Source organism: Carassius gibelio, chromosome A13, assembly GCF_023724105.1.
Source record: "Carassius gibelio isolate Cgi1373 ecotype wild population from Czech Republic chromosome A13, carGib1.2-hapl.c, whole genome shotgun sequence".
Taxonomy (NCBI): domain Eukaryota; kingdom Metazoa; phylum Chordata; class Actinopteri; order Cypriniformes; family Cyprinidae; genus Carassius; species Carassius gibelio.
This window is the reverse complement of record NC_068383.1, coordinates 2,022,794-2,044,962: the sequence shown is the minus strand read 5'-3', so window position 1 is coordinate 2,044,962 and position 22,169 is coordinate 2,022,794. Positions and strand designations below refer to the sequence as shown.

The 22,169-nt window shown below is 36.6% G+C and overlaps 1 protein-coding gene and 2 long non-coding RNA genes across 20 annotated transcripts in view; 1 reads left to right on the top strand and 2 right to left on the bottom strand.

The window, feature by feature from the left end:
• LOC128025855 (nidogen-1) overlaps nucleotides 1-22,169 on the bottom strand; it is a 118,148-nt gene that overhangs the window by 42,664 nt on the left and 53,315 nt on the right. The gene's annotated exons all lie outside the window — the stretch shown is intronic.
• Nucleotides 2,487-22,169, top strand: part of LOC128025857 (uncharacterized) — a 43,920-nt gene continuing 24,237 nt past the window's right edge. Inside the window, exons 1-8 of one of the 15 annotated variants that reach the window (XR_008186255.1) lie at nucleotides 2,694-2,976; nucleotides 3,975-4,211; nucleotides 4,337-4,420; nucleotides 5,093-5,193; nucleotides 5,280-5,376; nucleotides 5,510-5,574; nucleotides 5,677-5,889; nucleotides 5,978-6,539. This is a non-coding gene — a long non-coding RNA (uncharacterized LOC128025857). Of the gene's footprint in view, nucleotides 2,987-3,974; nucleotides 4,212-4,336; nucleotides 4,421-5,088; nucleotides 5,194-5,279; nucleotides 5,377-5,509; nucleotides 5,575-5,676; nucleotides 5,890-5,977; nucleotides 6,540-22,169 lie in introns of those variants that run through there. The other 14 variants (XR_008186250.1, XR_008186260.1, XR_008186256.1 and 11 more) reach the window with 14 other exon arrangements.
• The window catches only part of LOC128025858 (uncharacterized), a 43,714-nt gene continuing 30,288 nt past the window's right edge, over nucleotides 8,744-22,169 (bottom strand). Inside the window, exons 1-4 of one of the 4 annotated variants that reach the window (XR_008186272.1) lie at nucleotides 11,900-12,112; nucleotides 10,227-10,323; nucleotides 10,018-10,101; nucleotides 8,744-9,370 (exon numbers count right to left, since the gene is read on the bottom strand). This is a non-coding gene — a long non-coding RNA (uncharacterized LOC128025858). Of the gene's footprint in view, nucleotides 9,371-10,017; nucleotides 10,102-10,226; nucleotides 10,324-11,899; nucleotides 12,113-22,169 lie in introns of those variants that run through there. The other 3 variants (XR_008186270.1, XR_008186271.1, XR_008186269.1) reach the window with 3 other exon arrangements.

The window sequence follows — 22,169 nt, the reverse complement described above, 5'->3', positions numbered from 1 at the left end:
CTAGAAAGGACCTCTACTGCCCTGAAAGACAGTGGAGACCAGGACAACTAGAGCCCCAGATACAGATCCCCTGTAAAGACCTTGTCTCAGAGGAGCACCAGGACAAGACCACAGGAAACAGATGATTCTTCTGCACAATCTGACTTTGCTGCAGCCTGGAATTGAACTACTGGTTCCGTCTGGTCAGAGGAGAACTGACCCCAACTGAGCCTGGTTTCTCCCAAGGTTTTTTTCTCCATTCTGTCACCGATGGAGTTTCGGTTCCTTGCCGCTGTCGCCTCTGGCTTGCTTAGTTGGGGTCACTTCATCTACAGCGATATCATTGACTTGATTGCAAATTAAAACAGACACTATTTCAACTGAACAGAGATGACATAACTGAATTCAATGATGAACTGCCTTTAACTATCATTTTGCATTATTGAGACACTGTTTTCCAAATGAATGTTGTTCAGTGCTTTGGCGCAATGTATTTTGTTTAAAGCACTATATAAATAAAGGTGATTGATTGATTGATTGATTGAACAGAAAGTTCAAAAGAACAGCATTTATTGGAAATAGAAATCTTTTGTTACATAAATAGACAGTAAATATCTTCACTGATCTTTGATCAATGTGATGCCTCCCTGGTGCATAAAAGTATTAATTATATTATCTTTTTATTAACTAGATAAAAATTTATATTTGCAGGTTTGTGTCACAGGAATATGTTACATATTACAATAAAACACTTGTTTTAAAATGTAATAAAATTTCCCAATATTAGTCTTTTTTTACTGACCTAAAATAAATACATATATATTTATAAATGTGTATATATATATATATATATATATATATATATATATATATATATATATATAATTTATTTTTTATTTTTATTATTATTATAATTATTTTATTATTATTATTATTATTTTTATGTTTCTTGAGCAGTAAATCATCATATTATTCTGATTTCTGAAGATCATGTGACACTGAAGACTGAAGGAATGATGCTGAAAATACAGCTGTGCATCACAGAAATAAATTACACTTTAACAGATATTCACATAGTAAACAGCTGTTTTAAAATGTAATAATATTTCACATTTTTACAGTATTTTTGAACAAATAAATTAAATAAATAAAGATACATCTTTCAAAACATTTAAAGGACCTTCCACTCAATAAATGTCTCATTAAAGTGTGATGTTGTTTAAGTGAAAGTTCACCTTGTCCAGTCCGTGTAGTAGAGGTTCCTTCCATCAGTAGTCATTCCGAAGGGATACTGAATTCCCTCCATGAGCTGCATCCGACGGCCCTGCTGTGGATTCATGCACTCCACTTTATGTGTACCTGCATCAGAAACACCAAACACCATCATGAACACCAAAGCTTTGACTAAACAGAGCGTGGCTTTAATGTGTCCCCCCAAACAGCTGTGACTTTCTTGCACTTGTAAATGTTTCTCAGTGAACTGGAGCCGCACCAGCATCCGCCCAGCACAGCAGAGACGTCTGAGGATTGTAAGTCAAACCGTTGGGGAGGCCCAAATCCACCTTGGCCAGGACTCTTCGATTTGTGCCGTCCATGTAAGCCATCTCAATTTTGGGGGCGTCCCTGTTCCAGTCGGCCCAGTAGATGTAGCTGAGAGAGAAACAGACCTTCAAAACACTGTGCAATAACTAATTCACTGCAGAAATGAAAGGTACTCAAATTCTTAATGCCAAGAATGAGTATAAACATGCTTTTATATACTCGTATATAAACGAAACTGTAATCATGGTCTAAAAGTAAAACCAGAAGAAATTCAGAAGTTCTTCTGTGCAAAATTTGTAGAGTACATTTGGCATTGCACAGCAAAGCTGACACAGAAACACTTCTAAACTAGCATTCATTTGTCTGTACACAATGTTTTAATGCAACTCAGAGGTGGCATGAATGCATTTACACAGCAATATTTAGATACTAGAGACAGCGCAGGTATAATTTAGTCTGGCTTTTATGCAGAATTATGTATTTATTTTGAGCTGGCACAAAGCAACCTTAACTTAATGTTTACAAAGCTAAGTTGAGGCTGCTCAGTGCCTGCTCAAAATTCAGTGTAAAGACATAATGCCGCATAAAGTCCAGACTAAATTATGCCTGCTCTGACCCACCTAAGCCCCTAGCATCACAGTACACAGTTGTGATTGTTGTGTCAATGCATTGATTTCATCTCTGAACAGCATTAATCGATCTGTGTAAAAATCCTTTACATGCCACTTCAGAAGCGCTTCTGTGCCACCTTTGAAGAGTAAAGATGGCTCTACACAGCAAAGGCTGCACAGAAGTGCTTCTGAACTGGCATTTACATGTCTTTACACAGACCGTAATGAATCACATCACTTATAAGCATCAGATTATCATTCTTAATCCTTATCAATCTTTATGTTGCATTTCTGTCCAACTATCTTTCCTTGTCAAATCTCTAGTTATTAATTTTAGATGCTGGTTGTATCTAGTTAGTCGCGCACCCGTTGGTGGGATCGGTTAGGATGGCTCTGGGGTTAACCAGGCCTGTGTTAATCAAGACACGGCGATGGGATCCGTCTAATGAGGAAACTTCAATTCTGTCCATCATGGAGTCTGTCCAGAACACGTTTCTGCCCAGATGGTCAATAGCGATGCCTTCAGGACTGCTGAGATCTGAAACAAAAATCAGTGTCAGACAACGTCTTTAGGTCATACGAAATACAAAACTGATTTCAACACTTTAGTGATCCACGCAACCCGTTCTCATCAGTCTGCGTATAAATAACACGACTTTACACTTTCTATTTGCGTGTAATGCATACGCCAAATGCCATTTTTGCGTGCATATGATACGCCAATCCTTCCCATTAATTTCGGTGGAGAGCAGATGCGTCCAAATAACACGCATCATCTTCAGCGGCAGTGACGTCACTAGCGAGGCTCGTTCAGTTCACCTGATGCGCGTACACCTTCAAACAGGTAAGCAAGGGTAAATATATTTTTTTATTCTTCTTTTTGTAATGATATCACGTGGTTAAGCGTATTGTTTTAATTATTTCAGTATTTCTGCATCACGTTAGACAGGGCCGTGTTTTTAAAGGGCAGTTTATGCTCCAATTATGGGTCAGTGGGCTGCTCAGCTAGCCTACCATTGTCATTAGCCTAAGCTAACCTGTACTGTTTATAGACCTGTTGCAGTTTTAAATAAATTTATGATGTGACATATGGGTCTTCAGCTTTTAGACATGACTAATACAAGCACAACAAAGCACCCAACCCAATATCGCGTGATAATCGTGATCGTGTAAAAAGTCCACACATTTAGCATATTTTTACAATACTAGCCTAACTTTTGCTTGACCACGTCATGTGTAGCCAATACACACACAGTAACTACAGCATATTTACCATGCTTCTCCTACTGTAACCGTAGTTTTACTCTGGACTTTGTAACGCACATAACCACGACATTTACTATGGGTTTACCATAGTAACCATAGTTTTACTCTGGTATTTGTATTTACTAACACACAATAACCACGACATTTACTATGGGTTTACCATAGTAACCATAGTTTTACTCTGGTATTTGTATTTACTAACACACAATAACCACGACATTTACTATGGGTTTACCATAGTAACCATAGTTTTACTCTGGTATTTGTGTTAACTAACACACAATAACCACGACATTTACTATGGGTTTACCATAGTAACCATAGTTTTACTCTGGTATTTGTAGTTACTAACACACAATAACCACGACATTTACTATGGGTTTACCATAGTAACCATAGTTTTACTCTGGTATTTGTATTTACTAACACACAATAACCACGACACTTACCAGGATTTTACCACAGTAACTGTTTTTACTCTACACTATTTGTAAAGCACAGTAACCACTAAGTTTGCCATGCCTTTAATATCTTTTTGTGATGTAATTGTAATTCAGTGTTTTTTCTGTCTTGCAGTTACGTCGGATTACATACTCCACAACCTGTAATCCAGCAGATCTTTAAAGAAGCCATCTCTTGTAAAATCTCTCTCTCTCTCTCTCTCTCTCTCTCTCTCTCTCTCTCTCTCTCTCTCTCTCTCTCTCTCGCTCTGCTAGAATTAACAGGGAACTTCAACTCCACGCTCCCAATGCTGATATTGAAGAAGCTGTCAAGGGGGCTGAACAAGTCCTTCAAAGGATCAACCCTTCACAGGTAATGTTGAAGACTCTTAGTTATAACTGGTTTGCTTTAATGAACGCATCCTTATATTATGTGTTAATCAAATATTTTGGTCACAGATCATTTTAACACACTGTCTCAACATGTTTATATTTCAGGAAGGCCTGTCATGAGATTTGAATTTGACCATCTTGTGCATTTATGAAGAAGACCAAAAGCTGCAAAGGCAAACACTTCCAATGGTACGTCAGATACATTTTTCTCAGCATTTGATGTTTCTTAAATTTTGGTTCACTTAGCCCATCAGGAAGAACACTCAACAAAGAGCATGTTGTAGTAGTAATAATTCATCCAATAATCATATTATATTGCACAAGCGTACTTGTACAAAATTCTACAACTTTTACTCCTACTGCTGTTATTGGCTATTACCACAGCTCCCATCAGATTGTGCCCATTGTAAGAGTGTTTATATCATGAAGTTTAAATGAAGTCCATTGTATTTTTTATTAATCTTTACAAATTGGTGCCGCCTCTTCCTGTTTCAACAGTACATGATATCTGTCCACACCTCATAGTCTGCCTTTCTTTCTATGGTGATGTTACTGAACACATCTGTCTTAGAAGCAAGAGAATGGAAATCCTAGTTTAACTTTTCAAGTGCTACAAATCAGATCTTCAATGAATTTGGGCAATCAGATCACTTAAAGTTGTTCACACAAAGACCAATAACTATAATGAGAAGTATTTTAGCATCCACACCAACAGACAGTACTGTTCTCTTAAATCTCTTAAATGTTCCCCTCATTCTGTTAAATTTATACACAAAATTCTGCCTTTCTCTGCCTTTTTCACTTCATCTTCATGCTGTACTCCCTCACTCACACATTCTTTTATGCTCTGTTGTAAGGCAGAAACTGAGAGTTTGCATGATGGCATTTTCTCAGACGCTGAATCTGATGTGTACAGATGAACTCAGGAGCCTACTAGAGTTGCCAAGGAACTTGTGCTTGAAGTATATAATGATATCTGCTTTATTTATATTTTTAAACAACAATAATGATTAAACATGGGGTCAATAAATATTTTCTTGTTTTACAGCTGAAGACCAGAAACGCAAAGAAAATCAGTCAAACCAGTCCTAAAGAAATGAGGAATGAACATGGACTTCTTGTGCCCCAAAAGAAAAGACAGAAAGGTGAAAAGTTTCACATTTCCATTTGTATGTCTGAATTCAATGCAGTTATGTGTGGTACAACATTGATGTTGACCTCTCAAAAGACTTTTCAAGTCCGCAGTTATAGTTTTTCACATATACATCTTTTTTATAGCTCCTAAAATGAGCAAATAAGCTGTGCATCATCTCTGTGATTTGGGAAGGAAATGACTGAATATGGTGAGTACTGACACCTGCAACTGTATTCACCAACACTATTACTCTAGAATGGTTATTGCTGTTATTGCTGACTTATTGTTTTGTCTGTTTGTTTGAATTAAGATGAAGCCAATTGATGAAGATATCAATTGAATGGCCACCGAGTGCATCACTGCTACCTGAACCCATCAGTTATCTTCTGTGAAGACTGCATTCACAAACCGCTCTACTGCGACAGCTCAGATGTTACGGCCTGTAAAAGTAAACATCATAGCTAAACAACGAGAGCTAGTTGTGGTGGGATTCTTTTGGCCAATATCACCAACAAGAATCAATGTTAAGTCCAGTGCAACAATTATAAATAAAAATACTATATATTGTTTATTGATTTACCATAACCTAAATATATGTTTTGGCCCTCCAGGACATCTAGACCAGGTGGAGTGTGAGGAGGACCGTCAGAGACTCCAGCCAGCCGAGCCATGGATTGCTCTCACTGTTACCATCAGGTAGACGTTATCACAGAACCTACACCAGCAGACAGTGAGACAAGTTCCTTTCACAGGCAATCAGACTGAACTGAACTCATACCAGTAAAACCATACACACCCCACCAACCTCATATGCCCTGCACTCTTATCAGTTATGCTGACTGGACTCAATATTATTATGCACCCTGACATTCTGTTTGCACTATTTCATACCGTGCTATACTGCAGAGATGTATGTGTACTGTGATTATTATTGTTTTCAATTCATGCTCTTTGTATAGCATAATTTTTAACATATATTGTTCTCTACCTGAATTGAGTCCCTTATATATGTGTGTTGCATATATATATATTCAGAATTTGTATTTCATATATATTCATGAATTAATTCATTTGTCATCCATACTGTCACGCTGCAGTCTGCACCCAAGACTTTCATCACCTGTATACTTGTGTTCATTGTATTGTGACAATAAAGATATTTGATTTAAATTAGTTACATGTCTTTTGTTCATCAGTTGTGCTGTAGGGTGCTGCATAACAACTGCAAAAAAAATGTATGACATGGAAGATTATGATATGTCCAGGACATGGACAAGCAAGAAGAGGAAGAAAAGCAGGAGAGCTCTAAAAACTTGATGTGATTCTTTGGGGCTCAAGACATTTCACCATGCATGCATTTGCATAGTTTCATCTGATTAGAAAAACATGGTTTTAACATAACCCATTTTTAATATTGTTAAAAATTGTATATCATTTGTCTTAATACACTACTTTAGTTGTCTTTATGTTGTATCCTCCAGTAAAGTACTGCACATGGTGTTGGATAATAAAGTAGGGTGAAAATTCTATATTAAGAATGGTGTTTGGTAAATACACCATTTAATTTTGTAAACAATAGATAAATGTGTTTTAATTAAGAAATGAACATTTGGTTACGTTAATGACATTCAGTTAGATGAAGGGCAGGCTGAAAGCTGCATTAGAAGATACTGCATGGACTATAATGCTGCAGGAATTTCATGTACAACTGAAGGTGATGGACAAGGGAAAGATCAACATGAATCCAGTACTGTATAATAAGCAAGATGAGCATGCACATTACTGATGTTTAGTACCCGAGGAGGACAAATATGAGGAGTATTTTACACAGAGACACAAATTAGCTCTTAATATATGATTCTTTGCATTGCATGAATTGTATGGCTTTGCACTATAAACTACACACTCTCTGTACCTTGTCTTACTGAATGACACATTGACACTGTGAAAGTACAATGAAGTGTCACAGTATGTATTGGTTGTTTAAATTGGTGTCTTTGTTTACTTTCAATACTGTATCCTTGCACCTGATATAATTCAATATTTGGAGCCTATTCCAAATAGGCACTGATGTATATTTTTATGGTTCTATTCTTATTCTAAGATAAACATGACTTACAACTTACATATTGGCAATTTGTTGAAAAGAAAAACGTAAAAATTATGACCCAGCACAGTCTGTTGTCCATGATGAGAAAAGGTATGTGTATGTTTTACTGCCCTTCCATCTTCAAGGGCCCAGTAAAGTCCCCTAGAAGAGCAAAAAAATGTAAATTTCAAATGGCTGTAAATCAAAGTCTGATTATAGTGTCAAAGAAAAAAATGGCAGGACAACTACTTATGCTATGCTAATTAAATAATGTTGGACAGAGTTTTCAAACATATATGGAAAGGTGGTATAAAGGTGTTTAAAAAAGTGCACTTAGTAAAATATCGAATTTCAGCCTGCCTCTTAAATATGTCATTAATGTTTACACAATGAACATGTTTAGATTACCCTTTGTTAAAAAAGATTGCATTTTCCCATTTTTTAATTATTAAACATTTTAAACTACATTACCCATAAGCCTCTGCCATTCTATCGTTAGAACGCGAGTAATATTAGCGCTGGTATTTGGAGTTTATTGGAGTTGTGCTTAGGGTTAGGGTTACGATTTCGGTAAAGAGGTAATTTCTCACGACATAGCAACACTGCATTGTTAACTGAAGGTGTTACTGACGTAATAATTACAGTCAAACGGACTTTGCAACATTAAGCGGTTTATAATTTGGGTTAAAAGATAGTCCAATCACAGCGAGTTCTGCGAGAGCCAAGGGAACGTCAAAGCCAATGGCAACCCAGTTGAGCAGAGGCGTCACACTAACTTGTACATATATGGTCATTTATGCCGGGAGCTTCCGGGTTCCTGTAGTGAATGGACAGAAGCTGCAGTTACCCTGATGCAGCAAGAAATACGTTGATTAAAGGTGTTTTTTTTTGTTTTGTGTTTTAACGAAGGTATAATGATTCCCATTGTATTGAATAGGCTACATTGTTTACACTAATATTAGTGTACAGTACTTAAACTCAAAAGTGTGCATATACTGTGTGAAAAATAAATGTCAAAATGTTTCATTTGCTTAAAAAAAACACCTCTGAAGATTATTTAAACACAATATTTTTCTACTACTCAATTTTCCTTCTGTAATATTTACAATGTATTTATAGTGTATTAAAGGTAAACAATTTATCACATCTACGTTTCATGGAAATGGACCCTAAAAACTTGCCATTCTTAGATCCACCAGTTGAACTATAGGAATAGAAAACAAACAAACAAACATCATGACATCAATCACTCATTGTCTAGTCATTTTACAGTGTTTATTGATATGTCAAAATTTTCGCAGATAAACATAGTGCCCAGAACAGTCTCTCTCCAGTTTATTCCACTATGAAAAAAAAGAAAAGTTGATAAAAAAAAAAATGCATAGAGGTAACTAAGTGAAAACAAACAAACAAAATTGCAACAAACTCCCTTCAAAAAACATAAGTTTAATATTCAAAAATAAAAAGGGAATTTGTTTACAGAAATCCTGACAAAAGATGCCAAAGAATAATCAATGCTACAGTTGAAAATATATTGTTTTCTTCCCTTTATCAACCAAATAGGCAAAAATGATTAAGAACAATGCTCCAATATTTTACAATTATCACCTTTAAAAACATATATCCTGTAATCATTGTTTGCTTCTATTGTGAATAAATGCAAAACAAATAAATGGTTAATAATAATTATTATTATTATTATGTGTATATATATATATACAGGAGTGCTTATAGTAGAGATTGGAGTGATGAATGTAGAGGAAAAATTAATACAAGCAGAAATGCTAAGACTGGAGGTTGGCAGTAAAGGACTGAGAGCAGATGTGTCACACAAGAGAGGAAGATCTGGAAGCTTTTGAATGGGCTGATATTGTGAAGAGCTGATGAAGAATGATTAAGTAATCTGTGAGAAATCCTGCAAGAAGAAACAAAGATAATTTATCACATTATGAACAACAAAAACACTGACAACAACAAATGGCAGAATACAACATACTGTAACTGCAGTGAGCATAGCAGTAATTGTACAGTATTGTCTGTTGGTGTGGATGCTAAAATACTTCTCATTATAGTTATTGGTCTTTGTGTGAACAACTTTAAGTGATCTGATTGCCCAAATTCATTGAAGATCTGATTTGTAGCACTTGAAAAGTTAAACTAGGATTTCCATTCTCTTGCTTCTAAGACAGATGTGTTCAGTAACATCACCATAGAAAGAAAGGCAGACTATGAGGTGTGGACAGATATCATGTACTGTTGAAACAGGAAGAGGCGGCACCAATTTGTAAAGATTAATAAAAAATACAATGGACTTCATTTAAACTTCATGATATAAACACTCTTACAATGGGCACAATCTGATGGGAGCTGTGGTAATAGCCAATAACAGCAGTAGGAGTAAAAGTTGTAGAATTTTGTACAAGTACGCTTGTGCAATATAATATGATTATTGGATGAATTATTACTACTACAACATGCTCTTTGTTGAGTGTTCTTCCTGATGGGCTAAGTGAACCAAAATTTAAGAAACATCAAATGCTGAGAAAAATGTATCTGACGTACCATTGGAAGTGTTTGCCTTTGCAGCTTTTGGTCTTCTTCATAAATGCACAAGATGGTCAAATTCAAATCTCATGACAGGCCTTCCTGAAATATAAACATGTTGAGACAGTGTGTTAAAATGATCTGTGACCAAAATATTTGATTAACACATAATATAAGGATGCGTTCATTAAAGCAAACCAGTTATAACTAAGAGTCTTCAACATTACCTGTGAAGGGTTGATCCTTTGAAGGACTTGTTCAGCCCCCTTGACAGCTTCTTCAATATCAGCATTGGGAGCGTGGAGTTGAAGTTCCCTGTTAATTCTAGCAGAGCGAGAGCGAGAGAGAGAGAGAGAGAGAGAGAGAGAGAGAGAGAGAGAGAGAGAGAGAGAGATTTTACAAGAGATGGCTTCTTTAAAGATCTGCTGGATTACAGGTTGTGGAGTATGTAATCCGACGTAACTGCAAGACAGAAAAAACACTGAATTACAATTACATCACAAAAAGATATTAAAGGCATGGCAAACTTAGTGGTTACTGTGCTTTACAAATAGTGTAGAGTAAAAACAGTTACTGTGGTAAAATCCTGGTAAGTGTCGTGGTTATTGTGTGTTAGTTAACACAAATACCAGAGTAAAACTATGGTTACTATGGTAAACCCATAGTAAATGTCGTGGTTATTGTGTGTTAGTAAATACAAATACCAGAGTAAAACTATGGTTACTATGGTAAACCCATAGTAAATGTCGTGGTTATTGTGTGTTAGTAAATACAAATACCAGAGTAAAACTATGGTTACTATGGTAAACCCATAGTAAATGTCGTGGTTATTGTGTGTTAGTAACTACAAATACCAGAGTAAAACTATGGTTACTATGGTAAACCCATAGTAAATGTCGTGGTTATTGTGTGTTAGTTAACACAAATACCAGAGTAAAACTATGGTTACTATGGTAAACCCATAGTAAATGTCGTGGTTATTGTGTGTTAGTAAATACAAATACCAGAGTAAAACTATGGTTACTATGGTAAACCCATAGTAAATGTCGTGGTTATTGTGTGTTAGTAAATACAAATACCAGAGTAAAACTATGGTTACTATGGTAAACCCATAGTAAATGTCGTGGTTATTGTGTGTTAGTTAACACAAATACCAGAGTAAAACTATGGTTACTATGGTAAACCCATAGTAAATGTCGTGGTTATTGTGTGTTAGTAAATACAAATACCAGAGTAAAACTATGGTTACTATGGTAAACCCATAGTAAATGTCGTGGTTATTGTGTGTTAGTTAACACAAATACCAGAGTAAAACTATGGTTACTATGGTAAACCCATAGTAAATGTCGTGGTTATTGTGTGTTAGTAAATACAAATACCAGAGTAAAACTATGGTTACTATGGTAAACCCATAGTAAATGTCGTGGTTATGTGCGTTACAAAGTCCAGAGTAAAACTACGGTTACAGTAGGAGAAGCATGGTAAATATGCTGTAGTTACTGTGTGTGTATTGGCTACACATGACGTGGTCAAGCAAAAGTTAGGCTAGTATTGTAAAAATATGCTAAATGTGTGGACTTTTTACACGATCACGATTATCACGCGATATTGGGTTGGGTGCTTTGTTGTGCTTGTATTAGTCATGTCTAAAAGCTGAAGACCCATATGTCACATCATAAATTTATTTAAAACTGCAACAGGTCTATAAACAGTACAGGTTAGCTTAGGCTAATGACAATGGTAGGCTAGCTGAGCAGCCCACTGACCCATAATTGGAGCATAAACTGCCCTTTAAAAACACGGCCCTGTCTAACGTGATGCAGAAATACTGAAATAATTAAAACAATACGCTTAACCACGTGATATCATTACAAAAAGAAGAATAAAAAAATATATTTACCCTTGCTTACCTGTTTGAAGGTGTACGCGCATCAGGTGAACTGAACGAGCCTCGCTAGTGACGTCACTGCCGCTGAAGATGATGCGTGTTATTTGGACGCATCTGCTCTCCACCGAAATTAATGGGAAGGATTGGCGTATCATATGCACGCAAAAATGGCATTTGGCGTATGCATTACACGCAAATAGAAAGTGTAAAGTCGTGTTATTTATACGCAGACTGATGAGAACGGGTTGTAAAACACATAGTGTTTTATAGCATAAATACACACATATACACATGTTTGTGTCTTTAGAATGATTTTGCTTTCATGTTGACTTTGAGTGACTCCTGAATAAGTGTGTAGTGATTTAATCAGATCCTGGACTGTTTCGATGATTTAACCCTCCTGTTGTTTTGAAATCCACTGCTGTTTTTGTGTTGGGGTCAAACAGACACTCAATGGTTTCCATGCCAAAAATAAAATCAAAGTTATCATAACCAAAAAAAAAAAAAAAAAAAATGAAAAAAAAAAAAATCTAAAAACTGTACGTTTTGAATGAATGAAGTAAGATTTATGTTTTAATAAACGTTCTTGGAAAATATGTTTTATATTAAAACACATAGTGTTTTATAGCATAAATACACACATATACGCATGTTTGTGTCTTTAGAATGATTTTGCTTTCATGTTGACTTTGAGTGATTCCTGAATAAGTGTGTAGTGATTTAATCAGATCCTGGACTGTTTCGATGATTAATAATAATAATCAGTCAAATATCATTTTTGTCACATGAATCTCTTGGTTCTTCCAGATGCTTGCTTTTACAAGTGAGATCTTCCAGGAACCTTTTGAATGTTAACAGAGCTTACAGTAACCCTTTTTTAAAATGTGAGTTCCTCCAGGAACCTTCAGAGCACTTTGAGGTCTCAGTGTAATGAAAGGGTGACTCCAGAATCTCAGAACTGGGAACAAAGTGCTTCAAGGATCCCATGAGTTCCTGCAAGAACTGCAAAGACTATAAAGGTTCCTCCGGAACCATATTATGAGAAAAAGAGCTTTGAGGCACTTAAAATACATTTTAAGGTTCCTGGAGTACTCAAAAGGATACCTGAGGCACCTTTAGTTTTTACAGTGAACACCTGACTTCACTAGCAAAATTGAATTGAAACAACAAGTTCAAAAAGAGCAACATGACCAACATGCGAAATCTCGTTATTTTGAAGTGGGAGATACGGTGTACACTAGGAATTTTGGATATGGACCAAGATGGGTGCAGGGAGTAATTCAAGATATTACAGGACCGGTATCCTATAAAGTAGCAATAGAAGGTGGCCACGTAGTACGACGTCATGTTGATCAATTATTCAGTCGACAACAACCAGAGATCTTGACTAAAGACTTTCCAGATGCCTGGGGTGTTCAAGCTTATGATGCTGATGTTGTGTCAATGGATGCTGATATTCAAATGCCAGAATCACTCAGTATGTCGACAACACCTGAGGTAATTCCAACTGTGGATAACTGGGAGCCTGAGCGTTCGAAATCTGCCTGTCAAAGAAATCAGTTGCCAGATTCACCTAATGCTCAAAGAATGCCTGAATTGACTCAAACTGCAGATAGAAGGGAGCCTGAGAGTGCACCCTCGGGAGGTATACGACGTTCAGTAAGAGAGAGGAAACCACCAGCATATCTTAAATACTTTGTGACTTAAGAAATAGAGTATTCAAAAGAAAAAAAAAATAATAATAATAATTTCACTGTATAAATTGTCCTAGAAGATTTTGTGTCTTGGGAAAGGATGGCCTCTGAGTTAAGTGGAGGGGAAATGTTGTATGTTAAGGGTGATATTATGTTTGTCCAGTAGGAGGCGGGGGCGCACTGGGTGTGTGGCTGTAGCACTGTTAAAAGCAGAGAAGAACACTCAGTGTGGGGGTGCTTGCGCTGTGCTTGCTGGCCATAGAGATGAGTCTCAATAAAGAGAGATCATTCAGAAGTTTCCGTGTTCTCTGAGTTTTCCCTGGTATCTACGATACAACATTTTACCTTTTCACTTGAAATAAACCATGCATGTCATATATTTCAAACAGGGCATCTTGCTTTATTAGTATTTATTATGAATGTCTTAATTAACAAACCTAAATAACATAAGGGCAGATCCCTTATGACACTTTGAAGTAACTTTGAAGGGAGTGAGGATAAATAATTTCACTTGATTCAAGTCCTCCATCCTCACGTGTTTTCCTTGCGTCCTTCTATCGCATCCTGAAGAGGTGGAGCTAAGACACGAGGAAAGGAAACGAGGATGCACAAATAAGAATTGAGAAGCACCCATTAACTTAAAGCATATGTCACTATACATTATACACTAAAACTATATGCTATATAACACAACAGTAATAACAAATTATAAGGTGTGCCTAAAGTGGAGGGGAAGCTGCTGGAGGGCTTGTGTTGGTGGAGCAGGTTATTGAAGTAGGAGGGGGTTGCTAGGTCACAGGAGTGTGTGAGCAGCAGAGTTCGAGATGTGATTAGATGTGACTATTTGTTTTAATGGGAGCCAGCTGATCAAGACCGGGGAAAAAGTGTTTCATTGTAAGGAATGGTATCAGAGACTTTGAAAGCAAGATTTTGGGAAGACTGAATGGCAGTAATGGAAATAGTAATGGTTTTAATGTCCTTCTTGTTAAACAGCTGCAACACCACTTCCCTACCCCTCAAGATGAGGTTTATGTAGTTTAATGAGAAATAGTCCAGTGGCTTTATAGCAGGATTTTCTGCAGCCCCGACCTCCCGTTGTATATTATCTGAACCAATCAGGATGCAGCGCACCTGAGTGGAGCACGAGAACAGAGCAGACTGGGCATATGCCTAACTCCAGGTTCACACACTCTGTCTGTGGTGCGTAGCCTTTTTCGAGCCCATGTTAACGGAACAGAACGTTCACACTGCACGCGGTAAAAGATGAGAACAGAAAAGGTTATTAATAGAAAGGTGCGAAAAGATTTAATATCTTGTGGTGAGCACAGAGAGAGTTGTGAGTGCACAGGACACAGGTTGAGAGAGGAGACACGTTGTAAGGCAGCGTGTATCTGTGCCTTATACAGTCTATGATCTGACCACGCACATCTGGTTTTGTTAACAGAGCAAAGGAAATCTGCGTGCGAGCGGATAGATTCTCGCTCATGCATTATTTTAATGTGCTTTCGCGTTACAATAATGCACTTTCGTTGCTGCTTCTGAACCGCGTACACATAACTTACTGTGTACGCACTGCAGATGGAGTACGTGTGAACCGTGGGCAATAAATATATTGGGCAAAACATATAATATCTGAGGCACCGCTACAGTGAGCTTTATGACCAATGCATGGCATCAAAAAAAAAAAAAACATCCTTGAACACGGGTTTTATTTTATTTTTTTATTATAATTTTTTGCCATATGTCTAGATTTTGTTTGACATCTTTACTTAGTGATTATTTTGACTTATGTATGTTCTAGAGACATGTTACAACTTTTTGATAAAGCTCTCATTGGTTTTCTTTTGAAATTATGTTTCAAATTTATACTGAAGGCATTTATGACTGTAAAGCATGTCCTGTGTGTGTCAAAATCGTGATTAAAATCAAAATCTTAAAATTGTTCAAAAAATCGTGATAGGGTTATGTACCGTATTTAAATTCAATTAAATGTTATGTATATAGGGCCAAATCACAACGACAGTTATGTCAGCGCTTTTCATAAAAAAGCAGGTCTAGACAGTACTCTCTGATATTTACAGAAACCCAACAATTCCCACCAAGAGCAAGCACTAGGCAACAGATGCAAGGAAAAACTTCCTTTTAAGTTACAGAAACCACAGCCTAAATTCATTCACTAGTGCATTTTTTTCCCTGATGAGTAGTAGAGGCCAGCAACTTCAAATATCCATTCTCCCTTTGGCTCTTTATGAGTTTTCTCCATACTGAGATCAACAAGAGTAATCTTGCTTTGCAAGATACTATACAATCCACGGTTCTCTGTAAATCGCAAAAGTAATGCAAGTTTTGAATTTATACAACGTTTAATCCCCTTTACACAGGAGAGAAAAAGAATGGATGCTGAGCTGAGAGGTTTTTTAATCCAGCGGGAAATTGATGAGGAATTTATCCAGAAGCTGGAAAATGAAAAGGTAAGCTAAGCCACTTTACATTAGAAGTTTAAATTGGACAGGTCATCACAATACAATTTGATATAAATTCTCACAGCCAGCGATACAATATTTGCAGATACCTTAAAAATTCTGCAAAACGATTCAGTGGTATATCGATCGATTAATCAATATTTGAATATTATTTTCACAAAACCAGTTATGTTTTTATTAACTCACAGGTGCAACCAAAATTTATAAATTGTACATTTAATTAAACTCAAAACTCAAGAACTCTATTCTTGTTCATTTTCATAAATCTTTTTTTAAATGTAATATCAAACTGCAGCTTGGATGTTTTGATTAATAATAATAATAATAATAATAATGATGATAACTTAAAAAATGCAAGTAAATTACAAAATTAAAATTAAAATATGTTTTTTATACATTAAAAGTTTGTTCTTTAGCAGAGCAGATACATTCACATTTCATGTTTCTGAGTGAAACAAAACCAAGTAATTGCAATGATATATAATACAACACTCTGTTAATCTTTGTAACGTAAATCTCCTCAGATGACATAGATGCCTGACAACTTTGTTGTTGTGATTAACGTAAATATGCAATTTATACTTTGCAGTCACAAAAAAAATTATAAAAATGTTTTACTATTTATAGGTCAATCTAAACATGCTCCCAATTTTTGTTTTTACAGATTGATGCATCTGTGATCCCTGTAATGAATGATGGAGACCTGGCAAAGTACATCCCTAAAGCTGGAGATAGAATAGCTACTGTGGCCTTCTGTCGGAAAGCAAATGCATCACTAAACACAAAGAGCAGGAAAGAGTCTATACTGACAAGGCTACGTCAGAGACTATCTGGAGAAGCACCTGTACCTGTGAAAAAAAAGCCATTGGCAGGAAATGCAAATGCCAAAAAAAAGGTTAGACGGGTTGAGCTTGGATGGATGGACTTTAATGAAAAAGACAAACGGTACAAACAAGTAAAGGCAATCAATGGGGGAGGAACAAGACATCTGACAATCGACAAGGATAAAACAGTAGTGGAAATAAAAAAACTAGCTGAAGACCTGTTTTTTCCAAATGGTTTTTCGAAAAAAAAGAAAAGGCTCTCACATTATTCAACTGAAATTGAATCGTCTCAGGTACATGTCAACAGTTGGAGCACTGTGGATAACTTGTATGAAGAAAGCAAAGTAAAAATTCTTAGACTGTATCTTTATACCAAAAGAGTAAATGTGGAGTTGTCCTCTGAGGAAGAGGAAGCAGAGATGCATTTAACTTCAACCCCAACTGTTGATCTCACAGGACATGAGTCACATGCTTCAACTGAGGTACAAGATATGGATGACATAGTTCACCAAGAGATCGACCTCGAGATTATAATTGGGCCTGTGGCAACTGAAGATGTGCAGTTGGATGACACTGTGTCATGGAATGACCTGCCACCACAGAGCCCAGGCGAACCTCAACCAGCTCCTTCAACTGAACAGCCACCGCAGGGATTTGGCGGCCTTGTTACAGAGCCATGGAATGACCAGACACTGGGTGAACGTGCTTCGGTTACACTGATTATTAGGCGGGGGCATTGTCTCACTGATCTAATCAAAGCCTTCACAAACCCAGATATTTTAAACACTGATGTGTTTATTAAGATGCGCCTACCTAATGGAAAACTTGAAGAAGGAGAGGGAAGTGGAGTGACCCGGGACTGCTTCACAGAGTTTTGGACAGACTTTTATGAAAGGTGCACCATGGGCGGGGATGTGAAAGTACCCTTTATTAGGCATGATTATCAGTGTGAAGAGTGGCAGGCTATCGCTAGAATCTTAGTAGTAGGGTGGAAGATTGCTCGCTATTTCCCAGTGAAACTGGCGACACCATTCCTTGAAGAGGTACTGTACTCCACAACCTTCAGCAGCTTAAAGGACACCTTCTTGCAGTATGTGTCTGAACAGGAGAGAGAGGTCCTTCAAAAGGCTTTGGAGGACTTTGACTCTGTTGAGAGTGATTCACTATTTGATGCTCTTGAGCCACACGAGTGCCAGCAGGTTCCTACAAAGGACAATCTGATCCCACTGCTCTCACAGATGGGACACAAATCTCTCATACAGGCACCAATGTATGTAATCGAGTGTTGGCGTCCTATTGTGGTGCACTTAGCAAGTGTGTTGCCACCAGATGCTCTGCATCATGTCATATATCAGAAGACCCCAACTGGGAAAGCTGTAAAGGACCTCCTGCAGTTTCCAGATGTGATGTCTGCACCCGAAAAAGCTACCTGAAGAGATATGTAGGTGAAGTTGATCTGAGAACCCTCCAGCTTTTCCTCCGCTTCTGCACTGGTTCAAATTTGATGGAAAAACCAATTAAGATAGAGTTCATTGAAACCTCAGACTTCGAGCGAAGACCACAATCGCATACATGTGGCTGCCTTTTAAAGCTACCTGTAGGATACAACAATTATCCAGACCTCCGCAGTGATTTCAATACTATCCTCACAAGCTCAGTATGGGTAATGGATATCATCTAGGCCAGAAGGGTGAGTGCCAATAGGTAGCACCAACAATTTCTGGAAAGAACATATAACATATAATGTTTAAGTTGCAAAAGGCATGATTTCAGCATTTAACTTTTTGTTCTTATTATTTAACACAAGCTCTCTTTGACATTGGATTATCTTTAAAATGTGCATCCTGATTGAATTAAAGCTAGCAGAATTTGCATTCACAGAATGCTGATATTTGATTGTGACTGAGTGCATATTTGCAAAAAGATTTAATGTTCACATCTTTATAGTACACATAGTGTATAAACACAAGTAATTGAATATATGCTCTTTAAAGTACAAAAGGCATTGCATAAGCATGTATTGTTTCCTTAGAAATTGGTGGGACAAATTCCTCACATTGAAGTTACTTACACAATGTGTATCTGATATGAATAAAACGTGTCGAATTATAATGGAAAGGATTATTATTACCTCTTCCATATACATCAGTGTGTATTTTACAAACTCTATTGTAACTAGAAACTGCATGGGATATGCAATAGTCCAAACAAAAAAAAGATAAAATCTGAGTTATGATAGCATAAAGTAGATAATTTACAGAAAGCCAATTCTAATGTTTAATAAGCGTAAAACAAACAACTTCCAAAAAGTCAGTGTTTTAATATTTGTAGTATATTTAAGTAGTTTTAATTCAGACAGATGTGTCTTAAAAGTGGTATTGCTTTCCTCTTAAGATAAGGGGTTGTACTTCAACCACTTTTTTTTCCAGCATTTTTGCAATAGAAGTTCCACATGTATTAAAAGAAATAAGTATCCTTGATAAGCTCAAGTTACCTACTCTATGGTTCATCGTTCGAGATTTGCATATTATGTTTTAGTTTAATTATTAATTATTTAGTTAAATTAGTAATTAGATTTACTGAAAATACTTGCATTCTAAAATCTAATGCGCTCTCTTATAATTGTGAAGGGTTACTTTTTTGCCTTTTGTTTATATAGAGAGTAGGTGTTATTTGTTTATTGCTCCTTTTTCAGTAGACTGTTCAGGTCTGTTTAACATGGGTGTATTGTGAGCTATTAATGTAACCCAGGGTTAAGAAATTAACAGGATTTTAGGAGGGAATAGAACCAAATTTGAATTGCAGGTACAGATTGGTGATTGGGGGGTGGGATCAATGTGTGCTCTCACGTGCAGGAGGTAATTTTCCACTAACATTTACTGGCCTAAAGAGGAATGGATAAATATACTGGGAAATATCTGTAGTTTTTCCCCAACATTTTGTTAATCTATATGATTTAAAACTATGAAATAATGTGTCTGTAATGTGACTTCAGAAAAGGGATTGGCATCCTGCCCTTTATTATATTTGAATTGCAGAAATGTTATAAAGACATTAGTTAACTCCTGTTCTGAGTGCCTGTTGTATAATTGCTGACATTCACCTTAGCCTAAATAAGGCTTACTGTTCAAATAAGATAAATAAATTTAAAAACAAGATTTTACTTTGCATTTGTGTGGTTGCTTTTTCAATGATGTAACATAGTTGCATAGACATGGACAAGACTCCGTTAACTGATTCATTGTAAAGTGCATAATGCATAGTGCAGTGCATAATGTTATACACCATCCAAACACCCGGAACCCCTCTAATGCTCTGAAAACTTCTCAGGATACCCAAAGGGAAGGACCATACACAGTTCTTAAAAAATAAGCATGATGGACTGACTGACTTTAATGACATGTTTATTCAATTTATTTCACACATTTAATATACAGATTCTAAATTACAGCTTTGCTTACTTGCTTACACCTCCTTCTCAGCTGCAGGTGGAGATTTGAGCTAAATGAAGTTAAACTAATGACTGTTAAAAAATCCCTGTGATGTTATACCCTATGGGTGGGCAAGTAATCACCAAGAACAAACAAACATTTTCTATTTAGATATGATTTTCTTTGTTGTGAATATTATTAAGTTATTTTGGAAGGTTAACATTAAGCTTGAAGAAAATGAACTGATTGCACATGGCTGCAGTATTATTAGGTTATTAATTTCTTAATTGTAAACTGTCGGAAGTCACTGAGATTACTATGCAGACTAAAATAAGAATTCAGTATTTATAATGTAATAACTGGGACTGTTAAAAACAAACAGATGGTAGACTTGAACTGGGTGACAATCAAATTACCGTTGCTTCAGTGGCTCCCCAATTACTGAGGTTGACTGCATGTCACTGTCAGTCAGGTAAGAATAGTGGAATATTCTCCATAGGCACAATCACAATAAAGATTCACACCATGCCATGGGATTTTACTGTTCTAGCAGACAACTCTCAGGCCTGCTCACAAACAATATAGCAACTGCATGTAAGTTTTGAAAATGATCTGCTGTTTTTTGTACATTTAGATTTGATGTATTGGCTTTCAGTGGTTCTGATCTTTTTAAAATATGCTGGGCACAAACGAACTTAAACTTAGTTCAACTTAATACATTTGTTTAAATGTAGCTAAAATCAATTGTGTTGAACCACTTTATGTAAAAACAATTAGTAAATTCAGCAAATTCAATAAATCATTTTTTTCATTGTATGTGGAACACATGAAATAAAGCAAGTGATTCGTCCCATCTTCTCTGGGTTTGCATGAGTGTTCACTAATTCTGGTGTGGTGTTGAAAAGGGTCTTCCCATTATTGGTGAGTTGTCTTGGCAGAAACAAAGGGTGACATTCATGCAGTTTGCTACAGAAACACATTTGGGCGGATGATATTCCTCAGTGATACATACAAGTCAAGTGCTTGTGACATACTCCTATAATATATCACGTGCTCCGACACGCAGAAGCGGTGTCTGATTCATCATGAACGAACTGAGTCTTTTCAAAATAAACTTTAATCGGATCGCGAATCGCACCAAACGATTCGTTTACGAATTAGAATGATCCGATTGCAGCTGTTCTGGAGTGGACCACTCACTGATTCAAATGAACCGTTTAGTGCGAGTCTCCAGAAGTAAGAACCGGGAGATCTTGTGAGCGCGCGTGCGTCTGATGTTGCTAAAAGTAGGGGAGAGTGGGGGCGGTTGCAACACTTTTTACATTTCCTTCAGTTTCTCAGCGACTGTTTGTATTAGAAAGACAAAATATATATATATATATTAAACCCATATATATCACCTACCTGCCCATACTGTTGCAACATGTGTACATGTGATAATATGAAAGTAATTTGTACTTAAATGGACCCTGAAAAATGTTGCAACTGTCCCCATATGTGGGGACAGTTGCAACAATACCGAGGGGCAGTTGCAACAGTCATTTAGATGTAATAAAACTCATACTTTGGCATCATTTTTCAGTTTATCTGAAATATTATTTATCTTTTTTAGTTTATTTGAGACAAGAGTTCACAGAGTTAACTTATTAAAGTTAAAAAAACAAGTACACAACCATGTAACACCTTTGTAAATCTCACAAACTGATTTATGTAGGCCTTAACAATTTCATAATGGTTTGGTTTGGTTTGTTGGTGTGGCAGATTAGTCAGATCCTCCCTGTAGTGACGTCATGTTATTGGTAGCCTATCTTCCCGCAGGGAGGTGTGTATAAATGGCTGTTTGGTGCGGG